The sequence below is a fragment of the Centroberyx affinis genome, unplaced genomic scaffold (assembly GCF_046629955.1).
Source record: "Centroberyx affinis isolate AG114_WGS23_722 - 3 ecotype Tasmania unplaced genomic scaffold, CSIRO-AGI_Caff_v1 ptg002750l_1, whole genome shotgun sequence".
Classification (NCBI taxonomy): Eukaryota; Metazoa; Chordata; class Actinopteri; order Beryciformes; family Berycidae; genus Centroberyx; species Centroberyx affinis.
In genome coordinates this window covers 14,485-37,218 of record NW_027280913.1, presented here as the reverse complement: position 1 = coordinate 37,218, position 22,734 = coordinate 14,485, and the positions used below count along the sequence as shown (strand labels likewise).

The following is a 22,734-nucleotide window of genomic DNA, read 5'->3' as shown; positions in this document are numbered from 1 at the left end:
TTGGAAGTGGAGTTTTTTTAGTTTTTTTTTTGATCCAAATGAAATAAAGCTGCGTCCTGGCAGGCCGAGCGTTCCCCTCAGTGGGGGATCTGCCTGGAAAACCACGTAAAGCTCTATAAAAAGAGCAGGAAGGGGAAATCAGAGCAGGGAGGGAAGCTGCTGAGAGTTTTTTTCTCTGCTGTAATTGGCTTCCCACCTAGATGAGTGGATGTGGTGGGACGCCGCGTCGGTGATTGAGAGGTTTAGCAGCAGATCAGCAGCTCCGCTCAGCCAATATTGACACTATTCACTGTCCTCACTCTCACTTTCCCTCTCTCTCTCTCGCTCCTCTCTTTCTTTTCTTTCTCCATCCATTTCTCCCTCTCTCCCTCTCTCTCTCATACTCTTTCTGGCTTTCTCTTTTTATCTATCTCGCTCTCACTCCTCTCTCTCCTTTCTGCCCGCCTCATCTCCATCCATTCCTACATCTCTCTCTCTCTCTCTCTCTCTCTCCTACTCTCTTTCTCTCATATATTTTCCTCATTGAATCAGAAACATCAGTCATTTTATTTCCCCAAGTATATTTGCATGCACCAGGAATTTGCACTGGTGAATTGATGCCAGATAAGATGAAATACAGAACATGACACACACACACGCACACACACACACACACACACACACACACACACACACACACTTTCCCCATCTGTAACAGTGCTGTGAAGTCCACCTGGCTGCCGTGTGTATGGTCTGAAGTACACACACACACACACACACACACACACACACACAGGATGTTCTCCTCTCCCACAGCACCCGAACTCACTGTGGGAGATCAGACAGACAGCCAAGTTCAGATAGACAGGACAGAAGGCGAAGATAAAAGATATATAAGGCATATAGAATGTTATATTGTTATACATTATACTGATTTGTTCTTTCTATATCCAGCCTGAGAGAATCATTTCTTTTTACCACCTTGGATGCATTATTGGAATCTTTCTGTTTGACTTTTTTCTTCTTAAGAAACAAGCACAGATCCTGTACAGACCCACGGTGTGTGTTCAGTTCTATGCACTGAAGCACTGCGACACAGTTAGATTACCTAATTCCACTAACTTAAATTACTTAAATACCACAAGATAATAACTTTAGGCACCGTTAAAGTTTGTAGGGCAGCAGAAGACTTGTTACTAGTTTGGAGCAACTTGTGGAATGTTGTTTTCACACCAGGAGACTCTGTGGATTGAGTTCAGTGCTGCTGGTCTGCTGTCTGTGCATCTCCAAATGACAAACATGATGTGATGCGCACATCAGAGATCAATTTCGATCAATTTCTATACACGGACCAACTTGATTTTGTGCCTCTGTATGGGAAACACTGCATCTCACAGCCATAGACACCCTCTACAGGCCATCTGGCGAAGCGCATCATATCACTAAGCGTTACCTGACTGACTGACTGCCTGACCTGAATTTGCCTGGTGATGCCCACGGCTGCCGCTTGGGGAAAAAAAACTCTGCATACATAGAAATACTGAATACACCGGCTGCTCCGGCTCTAAAAAATGTAAACCCAAACCCTTGGCTTCAAAACGGCCCTTCAGAAACCTATGGGTGACGTCACACTCACTACGTCCATATTTTTTTTTACAGGTTATGGTCCTGTGCCAGTAGTCTACCGTACAACAAAAATATAGATCTGAACAGTTTAATTTGACTTAAGAGTCGAGGGGAGGGCGATGAATCCACTCTCAATTGTTGCTCATTTGTTTTTTTACATGCGATATCTCCAACACTGCTTATCAGATTTTGACCAAACTTGGGGAAATTATGTACCTCACCACTTCAAAATTACACTGATTGGCTCAAGGAGGGATGCTACAACTACAGATGACTGATGACTGATAGGCCCTGAGTGAGTCTGCATTATGCATCAGGAGGCATGTGTTGCCTTGTTATTATTTTGTATTCAATTGTATTTAGATGCTTTGGCTATACTAGTCATCTAACATGCTTGCCAATAAAGTAGATTGAATTGAGAGACAGAGAGAGAGAGAGAGAGAGAGGAAGGGAGAGAGAGAGAGAGAGAGAGAGAGAGAGAGAGAGAGAGAGAGAGAGAGAGAGAGGGACAGAGAATGTATCACATCAGTGAATTCCTATTAATCTGTATCTGGTTGGAAAGACAGAAGGCTGCTTCCTATAGCAGGTGATGAGAAACAGGCTTGTGTGTGTGTGTGTGTGTGATCTATGCATATATGCAGGTGCATACTCGCAAGTGTGTGCATGCTTATGTCTAAGTGTGTGTGTATGTGTGCAAATATGTCCACATGTGTTCCTTCACATACGTTGCTGTACAGTGTGTGTTGGTGTGTGGCTACCAGACTGCAGGGCTGAACACTCGGCCTGCTGGGATCTGCAGTCAGAGGTCCCCACTTACAAGCTATAAAACAAGCCACTATATCGCTACTGTCGTGGAAAAACCACGCGACTGCAATTTTGGTGTTTTAGTTTTTCTTACTCGAACTGAAAGTTTACATGGTGATGTGTTGAGTGAGTTTCATAACCCTTTGAAAGCTGTTAAAAACCCTGCTGTATAATCCCAAAGATACATGAGAATCAGCGTGAAAATATAAGCGTTCTCTTCTTCCTTACTGAAAAACGTGCTGTTTGTTTATGTGGTTATTATCAGACAACGGCAATATGATTCATACATCACACGTGCCACCAGTGAACCCTGGTGGCCTGCCATCCAGTGAAGGGTTGAATAGAGAAAATTGATCAATAATAAACAGAGAAATTAGGTGCTAAAACCAGTCATGTCAGACAGCAGGAAACCCCCGACTGAAGAATGGACTGGGTGATTTGATTTAGGTCTGAACCAGCAGGCTTAGCAAACGTAACGAGGACCAGATGCCTCTGTCTGGGTGTGTGTGTGTGTGTGTGTGTGTGTGCGCGTGTGTTTGCGCACACAGGCACATGTGTGCACTATCAAATGATGGCTGTAGATGTATGGTTGTATTGAGTGTGTCCCCTACATTTGTATGTGTGTATGTGAGTGTGCGTAGGTTTGTGTGTCCGTGTGTATACATGTATGTGAGTTTGCATGTGCACGTGTGTGTGTGTGTGTGTGTGTGTGTGTGTGTGTGTGGGGTGCGTGTGCAGGAACACACACGAACACAATCATTTCTCATACTATCATGTTTGTAAATGTGTGTGTTTCTGTGTGTGTGTACGAGTGCATGTGTATTCTATCATACTTTGTCTGGTGGTATCGAGTGTGATACTTGATATGCATATGTGTGTATATCGATATGTGTGTGTATGTGTGTGTGTGTGTGTGTGTTCTGTTGATTGATGTCCCACTAACGGCAGTCGTCTGCAATCACCCAGGGTGCATTTCAGCGAGGCTCTGACAGCCCTGTCTTCAGCCGAGCCCTCATCATCAGCACAGTGGACAAAGTAATATTTCGCCTTTTCAACCAGCTTATAAGCTCAGACCGTGAAAAGGCTCGGAGAAATCTCTGCTCCTGCCAAGTGGAAAGCAAATAGCCGACTCGCACATGAGGGCAGCACATTCAGGCTAAAACGCGATCCTCCACAGATTGTTTGCATTGCATCCAGAAGTCCGCTGGGGCGTCCTGTTCAAACTATCACTCTTTTTTTCCCCCCCTTTGGCGTTTTCGCTCAGTGTACTTTGGACGGCGATCAACGCGCCCTAAGCTGTGGGAAAAGTAACCTGTTCGTTTTTCTCACACTTGGAGTTGACACAAGACTCTCTTGGCGATGCTGCTCCGCTCCGAGTTGTGCCGCAGCGCTGCTTCATTACACTGAGAAGCGCTCACCGCTGTCCTCTGTCTTCATTTTCTCTGAGAGAGCTTTTTACGAGGCCTTTGACTTACGCTTCCTGTGTTTAATGGAGGTATAATTGTTTTCGTAGGGCCGTAGAGTTGGACCTCCCCAAAAGCTCCAGTAATCACCTTCCATCTTTTTCTGATTAGCGCGCACCTGAACGGCCCTCTGGACAAACACAATGCCTGTGCTTTTTTTTTCTCTCTCTGGTGTTTCATGTACAGTCTGCTCTGGATTAGCTCTTTTCTGCCCATTTATGGCTGCGCTGTCACTGTCAATACCGCCACAAAACAAATCACACACCGATTGAATACAGGCACGGGGTGGCATCGTTGTCAGCTGTATTGTTTGAAGTACACAAGCCCAGCAGGGCGCATATGCCCGAGAATAAAGGAAGTGTGGAGTGTTACAGCTGAGGAGTTACAACTGCAAGCGGTTCTAAATCTCTCAGCACCTTGGGGATTTTCCTGACATCAAGGCTGTTACAAGGCCACTTGGGAGATTTGGAGGACCATCCTGGTCTTATCAGTCCATTACCCTGAGCTGCCTTGAGCCTCGGTTACAGCCTGCAGTGGGATTCTTAGTAATAGGTCCTCCCTAAAACGGCTTTTATTGCCTCCTTTCCTGCCTGGCATGAAAACGCTCACAGACACATCATTATGGGGATCTGTCGTTAGCTTGACCTCACTGCGTAGCTGCTCTCATTCACCATTATCTGGCTCTTACACTCATCCCACTTTGGCCCCTGTTTATCCCCCTCTCCTCTCCTCTGAATCTGACCCTCCATCACTCTCTTTCTCTCTCTGTTACTCTCTCCCTCTTAATTCAGCTCATTCAATTCAGCATCCAAGTACAAATAATCATTACTTTAGGCAGAGTATTCCCTCTCTCTCTCTCTCATTTCCTTTCTCCATCTGCCCGTCTGACCCGTGATTCTCTTCTCTTTCTCTCTTTATGTGCAATTTCCTGTTGTTGTTGCCCAACTAGGGACAAGAGTAGCCCAACTAGGGACAAGAGTTGAAAATTAGCAATAGCTACAAACTCTCTGTGCAGCACATCAGTTTAATGCTCTGTATTGGAACTATGTTAAATTGCATCGTCCCTATCTAATAAAATTCAAATAAAGGAATTATACAATGAAACAGGATGAAAACACATTTGTCAAGTAAATAGTGATGTGAGATCTTTCTACTGGCATCCCAGATATTCCCACAATGTAGGTAGGAGGCAACAACTGGTATCAGTGGACTGATAAGTAGACCAATGTCGTCCTTGGTCTGAAACATTACGGCCATTACAGACACTGAAATGTTGTCTGTAAAGTATCTGTCCGACCTCCTAGAAGTCTTGGACGCGCTCCCATGGCCATTAGTTGGTACATTAGAATATCGCCAAGTGCATTTCTTTGTTTTCATCCTCAGACAGCATGAAATATGGCCTATGTTAGCTGACATGAAAGAACAATAACAACTTGCCCAATGCTAAACAGTTACTTGAAAGACTTTATTTTTCTGCTGCGTATGTTTTCTGGCAGAGCTCTGTTCTGCGTTCAGGGAGCCCATTTATTCACCTCAACCCAGCTGACTGAAACCGGCCTAATTTGCATTTTATTTTTTTACAACATTTCAGAAGTTGGATGGAAACATAGCTTGTCCGTCTGTCTCTCCCCCTCTCTCTTTCCCCACACGTTCTCCGATCTGCACATCCCAGTAGACTTGGCTGGAGCAGATCACATGTGTGTCTGTCACAGAGAGCGGCTCAGAGGGTCAGAGATGCCACATTCCTGCAGTGACACTGAGCCTGGATGGGGTCAGAGGGGCCAGAGACCGCTGGGAGAGCCGCAGACAGCAAGACATGTTCATCCCAACCAGTCTTCAGTGTTGAAATTCGGTTAAACTCTTGCTTTTCTTTCGTCGTTCCCCACAAATGATGTAAACCCCTCTCATGGCAAAGCACTAAGAAATATGAATAATTTATCTCAGCCAGAGTTTTTATTCATATTAAATAAGATTTTGAAATATTTTAAACTGATCACTGGCCCAAGAAGGAGGGCTAAGACGTTGTGATGATAAGATTGTTGATAAGATCCCCATGGGGGAATACATCTCAGAACAAAACAGAGGAAAAAGACATGAAAAGAATAGAAAGTGGGAGATGGAGTGAGAGGAAAATGTTGCTCTTCGTTGCAACATTAAGTGGCTCTCAGCCAGCTTCTTTGAGTAATGTAGATTAAACGTTGAGTGTCGGAAAGTGAAACCTGAGGACTCATTAGCTGTGAGGACAGAGGCAGTAGGGGGTTGATGGATGGAGGAGAGAGGGAGGGCATTTACATTAGACAATCTCATCATGACTTTAGAGTGAGCACAACAGTAGAAACAGCTCCAGTTGCTAAATCCCCAACAAGCATCCAACAGTAAGGAGTATGAGGTCAGTGCCCCTGTACCCAGGCAACGGCCGTATCAAAATATTCCTGTGACCCTAGAACCATTACGCTGTGGAAGGCAAGAACAGTTAAAGGGTGAATGATGGAAGAATGGGAAGAGAAATGGTGGAAAGATGAGGGGGAAGAGAGCGGAGGGAGGAGAGGAGGAGCACAGGCCGGTGTGTTGGGGGAACTGAGGGAAGTGGCTCAGACCTCCTGGGCTCCCAGTCAAAGCTCCCTCTGTTAGGCCGAGCTCTGATGTTTCCCCAGAGGCCGGGGCCCTGGAAGTGGGCTGGCAGAGTAAATAAACACAGAGAGGAGGCGCTCACGCTCGCCACACTAACACCTTCACATATGTATACTCACACAAGCTTAAAATGTACACATACACACACACACACACACACACACACACACATACATTTCTACACTAACACCTGGAGTTGTACATACGGCTTTACGCAACACCTTCACACCTTTGTATGGAAGCTGGCGGGTCCAGGCTTAAGTTCAACACCTTTAGTTTTAGTTTTTAGTTTTATTCATTTGTGCAAACAAAACAGGGGGATGTGAGACGATTTTTGCGAGATTTATGGATTCTGAAAAATAATTTATTACCATTTCATTCACAGACTTTTTATGTGAAAAAAAAAAAATCTTGCTACAAGTCTTCAACCAAGTAATATTAAGTGAAAAATCATCATTTAGTGCTTTCTGCTTACTTACACCACCAACAAGGAATCGCAAGTAGCGATTGCTTCATTTCAAGGGGTTGCGAGCCAAGTGGGTGGATTAGTTAGTAATTAGATAATATAAAATATTATTTGCACAGGGGAAACATAAGTGAAAAAAACATAAGTGACTTATGGACATAACACATAAACTCATAAAAAATTGCAATCACAAATTATAGCAATAACAGCAAATGAGTAACAACTTGAGAAGACAAAACCACATCAACTCCATTCTGAAATGAGCTTACAGTCCAATGACTTCCAAAAGAATCTGTGAAAAAATGGACGTGGCAGCCTGCCAGAAAACTCACACAAAACAAGCCAAGACTTGGCCTCAGTTATACCACATTTTTATTGATGGCCACATCATACTAATATGTTTCGGCATAATCCTTCATCAGACCATCATACCCAAGATACCCAGCCAACTTTCTGAAATGCTTGTGATTGCGAGGGGTGCTGTGCAAATAAATCAATTATACTTGATGAATACAGATCACATGTATCAGCAACAATGTCACGGAGAAGCTTGCATGGCTTACAGATGGGTAAGCATGACATTTGATACATAAAGAAATGGCATGTCAATAGTGAACATGCAGCTTGGACAGCATTCAGTTCCATTTCTATACAAATAAGCAAACAAAAAAGATTGTAACATACAAATATTAGTAGAAAAAAGTCTCTCACTGCATATAGAACCACTAATACTGAGACATCAACATAAACACTTGACACTAAGAAACAAACAGGCACACACACACACACACACACACACACACACGGTCGGTCTCCTGTCCTGGGGTATCAAGAGGCCGTTAACCTTCACTGAGCTCCTCTTCCTGTGTTCCTCCCTCCACAGTCCCAGGAGGAACAACCTTCAGCTGACAACAACCTTCATCTCTTTCTGTTTGCCATCCTCCTGCTCCTCCTGACTTTGTCCTCCTCCCTCGTTTCCTACTCGTTGCGTTTCCTCCCCCGTCGTCATAACAATCCCCCCCCCCGGAGGTCGCCCCCTGTCTGTGCAGAGTCTGAGGCCGCACACAGGAGATGTGACTCACTTCCAAGAGACTGATACTGTTGCCTGTCATCGTAATCTCCTTCAAATCTAGAAACTCGACCTACAGACTGGGGGGAACAACATTCTGCAATGTGAATGGGACCCATAATGCAGAGTGACTTTAGGACCGTCTATGGAAAGCATCATCCTATACTGTGCCTTGCTCTCAGGACCCCCACGCTGTCCGGGATGAGGGTAGGCAGGGGGGTGCGGGGTGGGCTAGAGGGATTTCTGGGGGTGCTATAATGAATATCCTGTCTTTGTAGCGCATTCCTGCCTGTGAACGCACAAATAAATCACGGCAACGCTGGATGGGAAACCATAACAGCGAGCGTTCCCCCCCTGGAAGGAGAACCCCTCGCTAAAGTACATAATCTTCAGTGTAAAGTGATCCAGGCCCAGCGCTGCCTCTGGATCCTGTCTTGGTGTCTCTTCCAGTGCCGCCGTGCTGATCTTGGCAGCGGCAGCGGCAGCAGAGTGGGGTCGTATGCGGGCCTTCCTGCACCCCTCGCTGGGCAGGTGGCTGCTGGGTCAGCCACCACCGACGCTAGGGGCTGATGGGAGAAGGCTGGTGCCCAAAGCCCACAGTAGAGGATGGACAGGGATAAAGCCCTGGTGTCATCAGGATGCTCAAGATGGGACGCAGACTCAGTTTGGAGGGGATCTGATATGCTGGAGGTGGCACCAGGGATGACCAATCAGATTTCAGGGGTGGACATGGCCTCCATAGGCTTGACTCGTTTTTTTTTATCTCACTCAGTTTTTCCCACCAAAAATCTGTGGGAATCTGTTTGCTGCTTGTTGCCAATGATTTTTTTTGGATTACACCATCGTTTTGGCTGAATGGGGGGCAGGGTGGCCTATTGGTTAGTGAGGTTGCCTCTCATCCAGAGGGACAGGAGTGAATTCCCTGTGTGGCCGTATCTGCTACTTAACCCCAGGCTGTGCTAGCTAGACCCTGCACTGGGGTGAAAAGAGGGTGAAAAGAGGATTTCCCCCTGGTGGGATCAGTTAAGAATATGATCAAATTTAAGTAAACAAATTAAGAGTGGCCAAAATGAGATATCTATGTGAAAAGTGATGCCTACTCTTGCAAAATGATTTACAGCACAAGATTAAAATAAATTATGATACTTTTGAAGGAACACACATTCAAAGAGGATCAACTAAATACCTAAAATGTAAAAATGTGAGAATCCTCAATATTTTAGGGCCTCTCAATGAGTCTCCAGATCGTGATTTTTTTCCCCAAAATGTATTTTCTTTTAAAACAAACACTTCAAAAAGTACTTTTGACCATTTCAGGTTAACTCTGGCTGCACTAAGTTCTGTTTGGCCCTGCTGCGTGAAAGCGGCTGTTAAAGGCTTTGAGCAATCCAGGCTGATGAGCTGTGGATGGTTTTCCGGGCCTCAGGAAGTCTCGTGAGGACAGAGCAATATTCCTCTGAATGAAATAAAGATGGAAAAGATGGACACCTCATCAGGTTTCATGGACAGAGGGTAACAAGAGGCCAACAATATGTCAGTCTGAAGCAAGAGAGAGAGAGAGAGATTATGTCAACAACCAGTGAACCTACAGAGCACACTAAGAAACAAGAGGCAAATAAATGGCACGGATAGAAATCGGCATGTTTCAAATCACAGTCTCTTCGCAGTGTGAGAGTGAAGTAAAGTGCATTGTGAGGACATGAAAAAGGAGAGGAGAGGAGAGGGAGCTTGCCAGCATCATGGATCGCTCTCACTAATAAACCCTGACTGACATTAAAAGGCTGTGCCCAATTACTGGATGGTATCCCAGGCCTCACACAGACACACGCGCGCACACACACACACACACACGTACACACATTCTCACAGACATGTACACACCCTAGGTTATGGGTTTTTGAAGGCTGATACCAATATATTTTGGATCAAAGCTGCTGATAGCCGATATTTTGTGCTGATATTCCATGTCTTTAATGTGACTATTTTTATGCCAAAAAAGGTTCCAAAAACTTCATTATAACCCCCAGAATTTTACACTTGTCAGAGTGGAAAAGCCTCTGAAACAGAATTTAGACTGTGGGACACTAAAACTCTTCATTCATTAATATTAACATTAATATTAATAATTAGACTAATAGTCATACAAATATTATATTGTATATTATTATAATATTAATGCAGGCAGGAACACGCTTGCATTACCATCAGACAAACTTCTAAGTATGATAGTGTACACACATGCTCACTCACTCACCCACCCACGCGCACACACACACACACACACTTACATTCACATGCACGCACGCACACACACACACACACACACACACACACAGTCAGTGACCTTGTAGTTAAACGTTTCCACTCAAAGCAGAGACAGAATCCACTGAGTGTAATGGACTGTGTTTAGAGGACATGTTGACCGGGCCTGTTCTGATTCCCCGTTTCCTCTCTGTCCAACACACTTTCACATTCCAAAACAAAAACACACGGGTCACGTCTCCCTCTCCCCTCATCTGCTTAGCCAGACACTGAACACCCTTGTCTCCCCTCTCTCATCCATCAGAAGCACCCATGGGAGGGCTGAGGCTGCCGCATTAGTGACTGACATGCTGCCTGTTGATGTTTGCGAAAGCATGCTTTCCCAAAATCTGTCTCTCTATTATCGAGAGATGAGGAAGGCTTCGACTTGCCTGTGGATTTTAGATGTTATTCTTGCTCTGCTATTCTCCACTGTATTGGTTCTTGCTGGTCACTTTTTTGCCATCTTACTGCTGGTTAAAGCCCCTTGGTTTATTAACTCACTTATTGATCTCTTCATTTCATCAGACTCAGAATCACTTTAATCACTAAGTGCAATTGTCTTAGGCTGCCAGGAATTAAAAACAGATCCCTTAAAAAAAAAACTAATCAAGCTGAAAATGACTAAAATGTAATGAGGTCCTATTGTTATTTTATGTTTGGAGTGTACAGAAGCACATGTAAACACATCATTGCTTGACAATTAGTTGTTACTGCCCAGCTTAACAGGGCAGCTTTCTGAAGTCAAAATAATTTCCAAATTCTGTCGAATTCTGTCCTCCTGAGAGATAAAATTTTTACCCTTTAGGCAATCCCAAATGTTAGGATAGTTAAGACAAATGCACAGTTTTTATGTAGCCCTATGTCAAGGTCAGAGAAATTACCTAATGTCAATTTGGGGTCATCTGCTTAAAAAGATTTACAATCTATAGGAGTTTGTCACATCCAAATCAGAGTGATTTTAATTGCAGTACAATACATTTGTGTATACAGTTTCACAGCACACAGACACACATGACACAAGAACAACAGGACCTCACATATTGTACAGACAGACAGTGCAAGACATGCTATGGACAGTAGATTATACATATAACTACATATATTCAGCTGTCTGTGTATCCTCAGCACAGACTTGCATCTGCACTGCATTATCCCACCTTGGATGACTGATTGAGTGAGTGATTGACTGACTGACTGACTGACTGACTGATTGACTGATTGGTTAATTGATTGATTATAGTCCTTAAAGGAATAGTTCACCTCAAAACGACAATTCAGTCATTATCTACTCACTTCCATGTCAGTCGAAACCCTACAGTAGCAAGAACCAGAGCATTGTCAGTGAGGTAAATACAGGAAATAATAAGGTAAATACTGGACTTTTGGACTCACAGGGCAATAGTTTGGCTACAAAAAATGGATTGTGCTACACAAGCTGTTTGGACAAATGTTTGCTTTTTTGGAGCTGTAAAAAGACGGCATTCAATAGTTTGGGAGATGGCTGAGATGGAACGGTGGGGGCTAACTTGCTGTGTGTTTGGTGGTCCTACCAACTTCAATGGAGTTTTGACTGACATGGGGGTGAGTAGATAATGTATCAATTTTCATTTTGGGGTGAACTATTCCTTTAAATTTCCATTGTGGTCTTGCTGGCATTGGATGTGAGGTCCTGTTGTCCCTATGTATAACATACAGTATACCGGGTATTCTACTTGGAATTTAAAGTGATTCTGATTTTGTTTCCAATAATCTTTGGAGAGATTTAGTCAGAAAGAAGAAGGTTATAATACTAAATTGGCTTTCAATGCAGAAACTCCCAGTTGTGTCTGGGGTTGCAGGAGCGTTGTTTCGGCAGACTGTGGCGCTAGCCTGAAGCCCCCGCAGCAGCGCGGTGGGAAGCCGACTCTGATTGATCCGACGGTGGCGTTTGATTGGCCCTAACAGCCCGCAGGACCCCAGTAGTCCCCCTGCCATCTCCACCTCGGCCCCATCCCCGGCCCTATCCATCCCTCTCAACACCCCAAGCCACAGGCAGCAGATTAAAGCTGCTCTCATCTGGATTTCATCAGGCTTGGGCCGGCCTCGCCGTTTTATAGGTTATTTTTCATTCAGGAGAAGGAGGGGGGCAGAGAGGGGGATCTCAGAGTGATTTAGGGTTACATTGCATGGAGGTTGGAGGAGAATAAAAGCAACTTGTCGTCTTCAGGGGGCCGTGAAAGAAGCGGCATGCTAAATTCCCTCCGACAACAGCGTGGAGTTTTCAGGACAGGAGTCGTGTGTTGCTGCCCCTTTTTCTTCCTCGTTCATGCTTGGTATATGTGTGTGCGTGCGTGTGTGTGTCTGTGTGTGTGTGTGTGTGTGTGTGTGATATTTGTTGCGTGGCTCTGTGGCTGCTCCAGTTTCTGAGCCATTTCCTCTCTGTTTTTCCAACTGTAATGTCTGTAACATGTGGTTGTGTTGTGTGATGGTAGAAAGAGTTTTATTCCCAAGCACTATAAATCCATTTGGGGAAAAACTGTTGCCTAATATTCATTGCACAATGTTGTATTTCAAAAATACCAGACACTGCATCCACCAAATTGTTACCAGCCCCACAAGCAAAGATGTTAAAGTAGTCGAAAAATGAAGTTAATGTAATAGATTCTCAAGCCGCTGGGATGACAACCTGCTGAGATGTTTTTCAAGAAGCTGTCGAGTGTTTACATAGTGACTGTGACCCAGAAAAGAAACATGCATAAAACAATTTAACGAATAAAAAATGATTTGGTTGAACTCTCACTGTTCCCGTGTGTCAGTCTATGTCAGATGCAGCAGAAATGGTGTATAAGTGTAAGGTGAAACATGTGGGAAATCATTTCATCACCTGTGTTGAAGCCAGTTTGAATTACACAGGAGGATGTCACATCTCTGTTTTATTGAATTGGGCCCACAACACTTCCAGAAGGACTCAACAGTAAATTCTGGCATCCCAGAACCACCACCCTCCACACCCCATTGCACACTGACATTGCACCCATCCTTCAGTTTACACCTAATCCGTAATATCACACCCAATAATTTCCAACCCCCACCATCGACCTCAATAAGAATAGGCTAAAGGGACGGCTCACCCTGCTGATATGATATAAAAACTGGCAGAAATAAAAGAAACTGATGCTACAGTCTGACCTGTTTTTGTTTTTTTGTTTTTTGTTTTTTCAGGAGGAAATGCTGTGAGGGCTTCAGGTTTGTGATGGGCCAGTGCATACCTGAAGGTAGGTAAACCATACATACTATCCTCTAAGCTTGGCTTAACTGATACACCTACTTTTACTGAGCATCACCTCCAATATAATTTCCCTCATAACAGCAGTTTGTAGATTGAATCAGGCTGCCTAAGATAGAGTTTGGCACTCTACAATATTCAATTTGGACCTCCAAAGAAGTCCAGACAGTGCTGATATTTTTAGTCTACTTTGGTCAAGTGTAATCATGTTTGAGGAATGATGTCAGCTAACTTGCAAACTGCAATGCATAGTAACAAACATCAAGATGGCATAAGACCAAAGAAAAAAATTGTTACAAGTCTAAATACTCTGCATTTTTGGCACAGACCAGCAGCCATATTTTGTTCTGGAGCTTGGTCATGCATATAACCCTAACCTGATGAGGAGCAATAATGAACAGAAATAACAAACAGAAGTTTAGTGCCTCCCAAGTGACAGTACCTGGACCGTTTCCCTCCATAGAGTTACAGTGAATCACATCAGCCACTAGAGGACGCCCTTTTTCCTTGAGCATAATGTCCAGTTAGAGCTTATGGTGCTCCACTGGCTTTAAACTTCAAAAAGTGAATCATGAGTCAAATGTGGACCACACCATTTTGATGTTCCATTATGACTTATTGACATGTTGGTAGTTGTTGGATAATACTAGTTGGCAGTTGGTAGCAGTGGTGCTGACAGTAGTCTAAAGGTTAGAGAGGTGGGCTTCAAATCCCCAGACCAGCTTGGAAAATCTGGATGAGAATGTGAGTGAGTGACATTGTCCCTCCCTCATCAACTACCTTTGAGTAGCCCTTGAGCAAGGCACTCAAAGCCCAGTCAGTCCAGTGGAGCTGCTCAGTGGCTAACAGTAGAAGACTGTGGTTGTACTGGGCAGCTCCCAGGTGTGTAGAGATGTGGATAACTGTATGAATGTCAGGTGAAGTAAGGTGGTTCTGAAAAAGAGTTTTGCTTTGTGCTCGGGAATTCCCTTTCCTGGATCATGAAAGGAGAGGTATCCTAGGATGTGGCGATTCCTAATATTTCTGGTGATTTTGGTACTTGGAGGTGTGAAGTAATAACAGTAAAAAATCTGAATCATTTTGGTGTGCCATTTCCCCACAGATACCAACTATACAGATCATTCAGATCAAATTCTGCTCTTGTGTTATTAAACTAGAAATTAGCTCTAACTAGAAGTAGGTACTAGTGTTAGTTTTCAGACAAAGTGATCGTGAGTGTATTCAACATACTCCGTCCATCAGTGTCTGCTCTCTCTCTCTGTAGGCGTGGATGTGTGTGCCGGGTCGCCCTGTGAGCAGCAGTGTACCCGACAACTTTGGACGGGTTGTCTGCACATGTTATCCTGGCTATCGCTTTGACCGGGAGAGACACCGCAGCCACAAGTCTCCTTACTGCCTGGGTGGGTCCACTAACTGCTCATTTCCTCGCAGTTGAACGCTGTTGCCTATCATGTCAAGTTTATGCTTTACTTAATGTGTATCTATGTCTGAATGCATGAGATGTGTGGGTATTCAATACATCTGGTTTTTGTCTAATTTTTCTGTGTTTTATCATTTATATGAGTAAGTAAAGTGCAATTTATGAGTGCTTTGGTGAATTGTAATGTGTTCTACAGTATATTTATGCTGTTTAAATGTTGCTACTTGTAGCATATGTATACATCAATATATCATTGTCAGGTTAATTGTGATACATTGGTATAATTTCCGTAAACAAACAAGACCGTGGTTGAGACGATTGGTAGCCTCTATCTCACGCCCAGTGTTATTGTTAGTGCTAGTTTCTCAAAATTAAGACCACATTGCCCATAAACTCTGTTTCTTTGTGTTACAAAGAGGATTTTCAATCAAAGGTTTTCTCTTCTCTGGAAGTGATTTTTCCATCAGCCTTTCATTCGTTCCACCATCTGCCATTGCCAGAAACTCTTAAAGCTTTATTGCCGTTTGTGCTGGAAGACCAGCGTCCTCTTCCTGTTTTGTGCCATAAAGCAATTTTCCTTTTTCCAATAAAGTAACCCAGCAGATTTCCAGTGAAATCCAACCTGGTGGCCCACAGTGTAAAATGCAGTAGAGGCCGATAGTGGCTGCCAGTGTTCTCAGTAAAAGTCTTATTTGGTTATGGTAATTATACATAATGCCTCATAATTAATGTGGCAATTACTTATTGACGTCAAAATGTTACACAAAGCACACAGCGTCTCTCATGTTCTCTCTTTCTCTCATTGCATGAATGGCGCTTTCTTTATAGTGATCTCCAAACTTTCATGGATTGTTTTCTCTTTGGTAATCAGTATCTCTCTCTCACACACACACACTCACATACACACAGACATCGATGAGTGTGAGCCGTCGAGCAGCAGTGTGTGTGACCATGAGTGTGTGAACACAGTGGGCAGCTTCCTGTGTCGCTGTCGCAGTGGCTACATGCTGGCACCAGACCAACGCTCCTGCATCCCCAGGCACAACTGTGAGTTTCTGCATTATAGGTCACTATAAGGCCGATTGAGTTTTATAGTTTGGATAAATGACTGACTATCAGAAGACTTGACAAGACTATCAGAAATCAGAATCAGTGTCCAGTAGTGCGGTGGTCCAGGGCACCATGAGGGAGTTATACTGAAGAGAATGAGATGCATGAAATAAATTATGAGCTTTGGAGAGCTTTGGGTAGCTCAGATGTTACAGCTTGGTAATGACACTGTCAAGGTTAGGGGAGTGATTCCCAGTGGAGCCACCCATCCTGAAAATGTAAGCAGTCACAGTACTGTAAGATGCTTTGGACCAACAGCGTCCACCAAACAGCATGTTATTCTACTGAATAGCACATGGGACACATGAGGAACTGCAACATTTTCTGATACATGTTTTGTCTCGCAGTGAGTTCGTCGGGGAAGTCGGACACGCTGATGAGCGCTGGTTCCTGCTCCTTCACCTGTCAGGATTTTGTTAACATGAGAAACAGTCTGCTGCAGCTTAAACTACGGCTGGGCAGCACACAGTCACCTAACCAGGTACAGTGTCTGCTGTTGAGAGGGTAAACACACGTGAGCACCATTAGGTTTAGACCATCGCAGTTTTTGAAAGTATTTGAAAGTCAATTTAATGTGCTTTTTTGTGATTTACAACTTACTTGACTCTATCTTAATCCTGGTGTGATAGATGCCGCCCATCTGGTACTTGCAGCAGTTTATAACAAACACTAATGATTATTTGCAAATAATAATTAATCAAAGTCTGCACATTACAAACAAGACATTGCAAAGAGGACAATTCTTCTTGAACATCATATAGGAGAACCATGTTAGTGTATAGTAAAACAAAACTCTAGTGTGTCTCAGTGAGTTAGTTACCAGACTGTTCCATGTAAACAGTTACTTTTGGGGATTGAGCCAGTTACTTTATGCCTATTAGGATTTTACAGTCTGCTGACAGTAGAAGCTGCCAAAGGTCAGCAGGGCCAACATCATGGCGGACTAACAGAAATACAAAATGGATGTTTAGATTTGGTTGGCCGGTCATCTAAAACTGTGGTTTTAGATGTTTTGGATCCCTGCTACCTTGCTTTTCCCTGTTTTATCCCACTTAGCTCTGCCTCTGTGTGGTTTGTAGGTGCCTGGCCTGGCCAACAGCAGCAATAAGCCATCTCAGGGGAGAGCGGGGAAAAGTCCTGATAGCACCTCTCTTCTCGGTCCACCCGGCCCTCCAGGAGCCCCTGGGGTCCCAGGTAACGTTGGGGGGTGGAGATACTTGTAAGGTTACAGACGAAAGTCAAATCCACCACTGGCTGCAGATATTTGCGCATGGAAAGTTAATGATTAATGCTTTCTCCTTCCTCAACAACAACCATATATTGATCTTGCAAAGAACATACATTTATTCATTAATTTGTTGTTTTCTATCACATAATAATGATAAGAAAAACATGCTTGTGATAAAGGGCAATTTAAATAAACTACACTAGACTATAGGATAGCACTCCTTCATGTATATTTATTTGCCGCATGCATATTTATGTTTCGGGCCAGACGCCTTTCTTCAGTGTCCAAAGATAGTCTCTAAAAATCCTCAGGCTCAGGCAGCTTTTTCCAAAAGCCCAGTCACCTTTAATCTCAAGCCTAGTCATTGGACCGACAATCAGTTCCAAAACCAAAGCTTAAAGCTAAAGGTGACCAGGTTTTTGCCTGAGGAGCTTAGGATCACAGAATCATTATTGCTCTCTGCTTTCTATTATGGCATTGCAGTATGATATTTTGCTGCTGATTACTATCCAATTTTGCACCATTTCTTTATCTTTTTATCCCTCTGTCCTCCCCAGGGCACCCAGGAGAGCCAGGCGAGAGCGGGGATCCAGGGGAGAGGGGCCCGTCTGGCCCTCAGGGCCCACGGGGAGACATGGGACCCATGGGCCCAGAGCCCGACCTAAGGCATATCAAAAGAGGCCGCAGGGGGGCGGTGGTAAGAATAACCTTGGTTCCATAGTGTAGTGTTCAATTCCCAGGGAAACCATCTCTTTATGGCCTGGTGGTTTTCTTGACAGTAAGTTGATCAATGAATCAGTCTCCCAAAAACATGGTGTATTCCATTAAGCAGGACACGGATGCTCTGACTGCAAGTAGCAGGTAGCCTGGTGCTCAGAGGAACTACAGTATAACCACATCAGCCAGTGTGTCCAGTGTTTATCAAGGCTCTGAACCCTTACCTCCTCGGCTAAATGCCTAAAATGTTAATTTCATAAGTCTCCCACCAGAGGTTGCTCAATCGACTTCAGCCCTCAGGTCTCATGTTGAACAGAGTGCCATGCAAAATTTTCTAATTCTTGTCTTTGTGTCTTATCATTCATGCAGGGACCTCCAGGGGCACCAGGAAGAGATGGATTAAAGGTTATTACTAGTGCATGTCTTTTTCCTGTGTGTGTTGTAAATGCTTGTGTGTGTGTGTGTGTGTGTGTGTGCGCGCAGTGTTGGGAAGCTATTTTGAAAGTACAGTTTTGCAAGCTGCCAGTTATTACATATCAGAAGAAGCTGAACTACAGCAAAGCTACCCTCAAGAGAAATATAGTTCTGCTAACTAAAGTTACTTAGAAAAAGTATTTCAAACAGCTTTGTAAAACCATATCTACATCTACATCTTGACTTAAGACAAGTTGATGTTAATATGTTCAACATTATTAAGATGCTTTGCTATGAGTGTCACCAACCTCCAAAGTAGTAATTCTTCATTAATGCTGGAATAATTGGGTGCAATGCCATTTTTGCCTGATAGGAGTTAATAGCTATGAGCATATTTGTTTTTATCTTTGTTTGTTATTGAAATATTTAGTAGCCCATTTCGTACTTTACCTGGGGTATTGTTTAACAGTTTGGGGCGTAGGTTACAAAACTACTCCCCATGTGATACTGTGTGTGTGTGTGTGTGTGTGTGTGTGTTTGTATGCATGTAGCCCCTGTAAACTGCTATCCTGCAAAGTTTTAAAAGCTATGAACTACAATTTACCATTCACAGCATTACTTTATCACTTCATATTGACAACAGAGTAAGCTACAGTTGTAGGCTGCAACTGAGCTACACCGTCGCCATCTAGTGTCCATGTTGCCATTAGACATCTGTCACTGAGTGAATGAACCTCAACCTGTTACAGTTTAAAGTCCTACGTGGGAATATATCCCACCCATCTGGTGCCTAAGCTGGCTAAAATAAACCCTAAAAAATTATTTGCAAATACTTTGACCCAGGTCCAGTTGTCTATGCCTGATGCTAAACTCTCTATGTAGTTTTGGTTCTTGGGAAGCTATGTGTCTGTTGAAATTGAGTTTATCTGGGTTGTTTCTCATCTGCAGGGTGACAGAGGAGCTCCAGGTCCCAGAGGTCCACCTGTAAGTCTATTTATCCATGAAATATATATATATGTATATATGTTTAAATTTTTAAAGGAATAAATGTGTCCAATGAAAATACACACCTTCCTAATATTGAGGTACACCCCCTTTTGCACAATCTATGTGTCAGTTGTCACACAGCTTAAAGTCTACTTTAATCTCTCTCCTCCCCTTCATCTGCATTTTCCCTTCATTAAATTAAGTAAATGGCTAACAATATATATTTGCACATTTGCTCTGTAACTCTGATAATGTGAATAGCCAACAATGCACATTGCATTTACACCCTGGCATTGGACTGTAAATTTGTCATCTGTAAATCTGTCAATAGTCAATGTAGTTACAATTTGTTCAAGCCAATTTCAGCTCTGTATTTGCATACAGAGCTGCATCTTTAACCTTCACTATGTTTTAATTATTTAATTTTTATTTAAATCCTCTTCTTTGCTGCTGCAGTGATCCAGTCTCCCCTCCTGGATCAATAGTGTTCATCTTATCTTATTTTCATGTTTCAAGTGGATATAATGGGGGGCAAAATCAATAAGGGTTTGTAGCTTTCACCTGAATACACCAGATCAGCCTAATTTATAGAGGAACGTGGTCCTAATTGTACAAACTGTGTAAGCTGGCTTCATGCCTTGATTACTGACTGTCAAACACAATGCAGAGGACATGCCAGGCCATCGTTATCAATGACTCATTTCCCATCTCTCCCCAGGGACCACCCGGCTCCTTCGACTTCCTTTTACTCATGATGGCCGACATCCGCAATGACATAATCGAACTGCAGGAGAAGGTGTTTGGGGAGAGGCGGGGCATCTCTCTGGACAGCCCGCCCCACTCCAGTGGGGAAGCGGATTTTGTGGACTGGGGCTCCGGACAAGGAGATCTCATGCTCAATTCCTGACCTTCGACCTCGCGCTCATAGCAACTGTCTCTCAAACCCAACCGGACGCGATCGGCTTGTTCAGAGCAAAGACAGACCGACTCTTTTTTTCTTCCTCAATTAAGGAATATTGTCAAAATGCTAACACCTCTGAACCTCACAGCTAGGATGAGCAGTGTGAGGATACTTGATTGCACTCTCTAGACTGCCACGGACAGTAACAGAGAGGAAAAAGGAGATGGAGAGGGGGAAGGTATGGTGAAAAAAAAAAAAAACCTGAACCACAGACTCTCTTAACCACTGCAAGCACTGTCTTGCCGCCTCGTTTCCTCTGCCGTGGGTCTGAGCGAGGGATGAGAGGGATGTGCGTGCAGGACACGGGGAGGGGACGATGCAGTGTGTTGTGCCTGTATGTCTGGGTCTCCGTGCTGTGCCTCTGAGCTGAACCACTTCAAACGACGGACTTTATCGTCTGCATCTCTTCCTGTCCCAGAGTCTGTCTGTGGAAGCTCTGCTGCCACTGACAGTTTGCCTGCGGGGCCCCTGGTCCAGACAAAAGACCCGGGACCCGAGTTCTGAGCCTCCGCTGCACCTGTCTGCAGAACACCGCCCTGAAGTCTGAGCTCTCCTCAGACACTCATTCATGGACAATACCGATGTTGTAGGACAAAAACACAGATCTGTATAAAATTCAGGAGCGAAAAGAAGAATGCTTATTTTCTTATTGATGCCTGATGTGTTTTTGAAATTGTACAAAGGGGGGTTTTCACATGTTTCAAAGACTCAAGGGTCATGATACTCACTCTTCCCATCATCATTCCATGAACTTTTATTTCTGGTAAGAACCAAAAAAAAAAAAAAAAACACCAAAATTTAAGTTGAGCAGCTTTTCTGCATCTGCAGCAATATGCTCTTCTGGATATAATCTAAGGAAGATGCTCTGAATCATTTGACTTTGAGTTCTAAATTGCCAGAAGGAATTTTCAGTTTAAAAATAGCCAGCCTGTGTTGTGTGGGCTTATCAGACAACTCCTTTTCTGCTTTCTATGTATAGGGCATTTAAAACAGCTGATTGTGTGTCCCTGTGCGTGTGTATGCATGGTCAAACCAGTCTCAGTCTTGATTAAGGAAAGATGTGTAGACTGAAGGGCCTGCAAACATCTGCTGGTCAAAAATGATACGCAGTATTAAATCTCAAAAACCAAGGGTGTAGACAATCAAAACTTCAAATAAAAAGGGGAAAATTGATTTATGTTATGCAAGGGGCCAGCTGTTGGCAAAGAAGGTGGTGAAGAAGGTGACGAAGATCCCCCAGTCGCCAGTTACAATCACTTTTTTAATCCATATTTAACCAGGCACGTTGACTGTGAACATATTCTTAATTACAGCCTGGGAGAACAGTTTCTGGAGGAGGGAGGGTTACACACATTCTCACACTTACACCTGGGAGCTGACCAGTACTACCTCAATCTTTTAGTGTTGGCCAACAGGCAGCTCCACTGGATCAGTTGGGGGTTCAGTGCCTTGCTCAAGGGAACTTTGACAGTAGCTGAAGAGGGAGGGGAGAGTGTTACTCATCTCCTAATTTGAACAAGAGGTTTGTGACTGCAAGGTCACCAGTTCAAAGCCCCAGACCAGCTGGGAAGATGTGAGAGGGGAAAGTGAGTGAGTAACACTCTCTCCTCCCTCTTCAGCTACTGTCAAAGTTCCCTTGAGCAAGACACTGAACCCCCAACTGGTCCAGTGGAGCTGCTCAGTGACCAACAATAGAAGACTGTGTTTCTACTCGACAGCTCCCAGTGTGAATGTGTGGAACTGTATGAATGTGGAGTACGGCAGTGCAGGAAAAAAAGCAGTATTGCTCAGTAGACTTTCCCTGGATGAATAAAGGTGAAAAAAATCTCACTTTTCTAACCTCTCTGTGTTCCTGCTCTTAAATAACATCTTAATTGGCACTCCTGCCTGCTGGGGTGAAGTCTCATCACCAGCAGAGGGCGCTAAGTCACAGATAATCACTCGACAATTCACTCTCTCACTATCTCTGTGCTGTGAATACAAACCAGGTGAGGCAGCCGGAGCCACGGCGAGTTTTCACAGCACCGCGTCTTTGTGTAATTACCATCCACAGATATTCATAGTTTCCCTAACGCGCAAGTTATGGGGGAAAAAGTAAATCACCATAGCATTTATGTGTAAAACGCATGCCTCCACACATTACGTATCCCCAGCAGTGTCTGTTGAAGCATAGCGTGGCTGAGTGTCATTATGAGAGGTGTAAGTATCAGAGGTCAGAGGTCAGATGCCTGGGTATAAACAGCTGGAGGGATAATTATAGACCACAGGCTCTCAGAGGTGAACCTGTCTG

At 43.8% G+C, this 22,734-nt stretch overlaps 1 pseudogene; it reads left to right on the top strand.

The window, feature by feature from the left end:
• Nucleotides 1-22,214, top strand: part of LOC139657760 (collagen and calcium-binding EGF domain-containing protein 1-like) — a 35,828-nt pseudogene extending 13,614 nt beyond the window's left edge.
• Nucleotides 22,215-22,734: the final 520 nt, after the last annotated feature.